The sequence below is a fragment of the Alexandromys fortis genome, unplaced genomic scaffold, assembly GCF_014885135.2.
Source record: "Alexandromys fortis isolate MF-2015 unplaced genomic scaffold, M_Fortis_MF-2015_v1.1 scaffold_98, whole genome shotgun sequence".
Classification (NCBI taxonomy): domain Eukaryota; kingdom Metazoa; phylum Chordata; class Mammalia; order Rodentia; family Cricetidae; genus Alexandromys; species Alexandromys fortis.
The window spans coordinates 3,601,714-3,606,737 of NW_026068002.1; positions in this window are offsets into that span (position 1 = coordinate 3,601,714).

Here is a 5,024-nt window from a genome sequence, read left to right on the forward strand (position 1 = left end):
ACAGAATTTTCATGGCAGAGAGAATACTGGGAAGAAGAAGAAGAAGGTGGAGCCACCAGCCAGATGGAGAGGAAGTTGTGTGGGGGATACAGAGTAGAGGTAACCCAGCCACATAAAAGAATAGAGATAAAAAAAATACGTGTTAATTTAAGTTGTAAGAACTAGTTAGAGACGAGCCTAAGCTATAGGCTGAGCTTTCAAAATTAATAAGTCTCCATGTCATTATTTGTGAGCTGGTGGCCCAAAGAAAAGCCTGCCTATCTGTATGCATGTAAAACGCAGGTGCAAGGGCATATGCATGCCAAAGCTTACAAGAACACACATGGGAGGTCAATCAGAAGACAGGATTAGGGAGTCAGTTCTCTCCTACCTAGTAGGGGTAGGGTCTCTTGTTTCTGCTGCTCTGCTACATGCTCCAGGCTAGCTGACCAATAAGTGTTAACTCAATTCTCCTGCCTCTGCCTCCCATCTCTTCATAGACGTGCTGGAATTACAGAAGTGTGCCACTGTTTCTGGCTTGTATTTGTTTTTACCAGACAGGGTTTCTCTGTGTTACCCTGGCTATTCTGGAACTCACTCTGTAGAACAGGCTGGCCTTGAATTTACAAAGGTTTGCCTGCCTCTGCCTCCTGAGTACTGGGATTAAAGGTGTGTGCAACCACCAGCTCAGCTTTTTTTTTTTTTTTTAATTTGTAGGTTCCAATGATAAAATTTGGGTCACCAGGCTTATGTATGGAGCTATCTCTTTAGTCTGTAGAGTATATATATTCTGAGGGATGCATTATTTATTTGTTTGTAAAGAGAATGGCAAGTAGGTATACTTCTTGGTTCAAGCAAGTTGAGACCTCACCCCTCCTTCACCCCCACCAGAAACTCTTTTCTGTCCTACATGCTCAGAAGGTCACTGGGAAAAATGGTTTTCATAGAAGCATTCCTTACTCACAGAACCACTAACCTCTGGACTCGCACTGTGTTTCTATAGTCCTTGGCTTCCTGATCTGAATATTAATGAAGACTCATTCATTTGTAAATGATAGGCGTACATACTAAATGTATTTATTCTCAGCAAAGAATTAACTTTACAGTGTAACTGGAAAATCAGAACACAGCAGGGCTGACATTGTGCAGTGTTGAACCGGGTGCCCAGATGTCCTCACCAGCAGTTTTTCTGCTTCTCAGTTGTCCCCGCTTACATGAGCTTCATTCCCACAGGTTCCATAAGGGGAAAAGTCGGCCACTGCAATCCTGGAGTACAGGAGTCCCTGGTGCTTCACTGTCATTACTTGGAGCCCTTTACAACTGCAATCATTAAGTAATGACATGCAAAGATGTCATATATATATATATATTCACACATTTTACAGAATTACGTTTATATATTTGTGTATGTGATACCTCTTGGGTGTGCATGGGCTCACTTGTATCATGACATGTATGTAAGAGTCAGAGTACAACTTGTGGGAGCCAGGTCTTTCCTTCTACCATTTGGAGATAAGTGGTCAGGCTTGGTGGTAAACACATTTACCCACAGGGCCATCTCTATAGCCCTGTTTTTGTTATTGTTGGTGGAGGGGGGTTGTTTGGTTGTTTTGAGAGGGGGTACTGAGTGGTTTTTCTGTGTCAACATGATACAAGCTGTAGAGTCATCAGAGGAAGGATTCTCAGCTGAGGAAATACCTTCTTGAAATCCAGCCATGAGGCATTTTCTCATATAGTGATCAGTGGGGGAGGGCCCAGTCCATGATGGGTGGTACCATCCCTGGGCTGCTGGTCCTGTATAGTGGTATATTATTTGTGTTTTAATAAATAACGCTTGCCTGAAAGTCAGTGCAAAACAACCACACCAGTCAGCCATACAGGCCAGGCAATGGTTGTACACACCTTTAATTTTAACAGTCACACCAGTTTGCCAGAGACTGGGCAGTGATGGTGCATGCCTTTAATCCCAGCACTAGAGAGAAATATAAAATAGGAGGGTCTCAATCTGAGGATCCGTAGAGGCAGGATTGCTTTTTTGCTTTGTCTGATCCTTGGTTGAGGTAAGGTCTCTCTAGTGGCTTGGCTGCTTTGTTTTTCTGATCTTCAGCTTGAACACCAATGTCTGCCTCTGGGTTTTTATTGTTTGTGCTACAGTCCTGGGTTCTATAAGGTGGGCTGAGGAAAGGAATTCAGTAAGCAGCTTCCCTCTATGGCCTCTGTATTAGCTCCTGCCTCCAGTTTCCACCCTTGTTTAATTAAGTTCCTGTCCTGACTTCCTTCAGTGGTGAACAGCAATGCTGAAGTGTAAGCCAAATAAACCCTTTCCTCCCCAATTCTTTTTAGTCATGTTATTTCATCGAAACAATAGGAACCATATTAAGACAGAGGGGCTCTCCTGTAGCTCAGACTAGCCCTAAATTTGATATGTAATCAAGGATAACCTTGAATTCATGAACATCCTAGCCACACTTCCCAAGTGACAGGATTGTAGGTATATACAACCATGCCCAATCCCTTCTATGTCTCAGACATACATTTGATACAATTCCCTTTTGTTTTAGTAAGCTTTCTATCCATGTGGTAAACACCATGACTTCAAGCATCTTGGGGTGGGGGAAGGGCATGTTTGACTTATTTGGCATGCTGATCAGTCCTAATCACAGCGTACACTGTGAAGTCAGGGCAAGGACTCACGCAGGACCCCAGAGTCAGAAACTGAAGCAGAGGCTGTGGAGGAAAGCTCTTTACTGACTTGCTCCCTTGCTCAAGCCAGTATCATTTCCCCAGGGGTGGCACCATCAAAGTGGGCTGGGCCCAGCATCAATGATTAATCAAGAAAATGCCTTCACAGGATGTCTACAGGCCAACCTGATGGCAGCATTTTCTCAATTGAAGTTCCCTCTTTCCAGATGACTCTAGCTTATTGTCGTCAAGTTGACGACAAAGGAGCCAGCACACCTCTATAATATTTAACCTAGAAAGGGTATTGTACAGGAAAACCAGTTGATAAGATAGTGTAAGAAAAGTAGGGTAGAGTTCAACACAGGCAGAAAAAAGAGGACTACAAAGGAGAAGAGTTGGGATCAATCCTCTTCTAAGAAATGATATTTGAGCAGAGTCCCTAAGGGCATGCAGGAGTGGAAGGCAAGGAAGTGAACAGACGTTCTGGTTGAGCCCATAGTAAGGACCAAGGCACAGAAGCCAGGACTTATGTCTGAAATGTCAAGTAAGTCAATATAACTATAGCTCAGGCTGTGGAAGAAAATGGCCTCGGGACATGTGGGAAGGAACATGCATGGACTTGCTTGCAAGCCAGTCTGACTGGAATGTTTGAAATGTAGCTTGCAAGCAAGCGTTAGCCACTAAATGCTTTTAAGTAGGAGAAAAACAGAAAAACACAACCAGATGTGGTTTTGTTTGTTGGTTTAATCACACTGGGAGAGGAGGTAGCAAGAGACTCAGCCTGGAAAAATGCAGTCTGCTCAGGTTCTGGAAGGAGGAATTAGGCGTTGCACTCAACTGAAAGTGAATGAGCAATGTAGAGGAAGGGAGACTGGCATGCCTGGAAAAGCAAGGAGGAAGGTTGCAAAGGGCTAAGGAGGAAGGGTGGAGATGATTACCAGGTTACTGGTTTGAGTGACTGGCAAGTTGTTGTCAATCAAATGGAAGCCCAAGTGTCAGAAGAAGAGGGTGAATACAGTTGGACGTCTCCACTTGGAGATATGTAATGGACAGCATGCTCTGAGTTCAGAGCTAGAGCCATAGTCATCATCAGTGAAGAGAGGGATTAGGGACCAGGCATTAGCATCAGCATTGTGCTTTTCTGCAGCTGGAGTGTGTACAGTGGTTCTCAGGCTGTGGCTCTCTTCCCCTTTGGGTGTGTCTGCAGACCAATCTATGGAGGCATTTTCTCAGTAGAGACTCCCTCCTCTCCGATGACTGTAGCTTGTGTCCAGTTGATGTGAAACTATTGAGCACAGCTAGAGAGATGGCTTAGCTCTTAAGGGCCCCTGCTCTTACAGAGGACCCGGGTTTGATGCCCAGAACCAGCATTATAAGAGGAGGGAACCAACTCTGCAATTGGTCCTCTGATGTCTACAGACCTGCGGTGTTCCTCCTGTTTCCCCCAAAATAGATAAGTAAATTAAAAAACAAATAAACAAACAAACAAAAGACAGATGCTTGGAACTCAGGAGATGGCTCCATGGTTCTGAAAAGCTTACTGCTCTTGCAGGGAACCTGAGTTCTTTTCCTGGCACCTGTGTCAGGTATCAGATGGCTACCAACTGCCTATAACTCAAGCTTCAAGAGATCCAATGCCTCTGGTCTCCACGGGAACATACATTTATGTGCACATACCTACATGCATACATACACTATTAAAAATGACATGAAGAAAATATATTTTAAGAGTTTGAAACATACAGATGTCTGTGTGGCCACAGCAAGCTTGTTTGTAGTTTTCAGGCTTGCATGGTAAATGTGCAGTGATATTTTGTCTGTGATCTAACAAATAAAGCCTGCCTGAAGATCAGAACGCTGAGCTAAAACCACTAGTTAGCCATAGAGGCCAGGTGGTGGTGGCTCACACCTTTGTCCCAGAACTAAGGAGGCAGACACAGGAAAGGATATGGCTGAGTAGAGAGAGGAATATAAGATGGGAGGAGATGGGAGCTCAAGGAATTCAGTCTGAGGACTCGTAGAGACAGGATACCCTATTCGGTCTGAGGACTTCACAGAGGTAAGAACTAGTGGCTAGCTTTCACCCCCTAATATTCTACTCCAGAGTCTTATTATTAAGACCAATTAGAATTTGCCCTACAGCCTGAGTGCTTCTACCGCTGAGCCATCTCTGAAGCCTCAAAAATGTTTTTTGAAAATAGTAGGGAAGTTACATAATTTACATGTAATTAATGATAATCAAATATCTACTTTTCAAAGACCAATTTTAGAGCCGGGATGGTAGAGGCTAGCATCCCCAAAGCCTTGAGTGCCACCCTTGTCACAGCATAGACCAGGTGTGGAAATGTGCATTAGTCATCTCA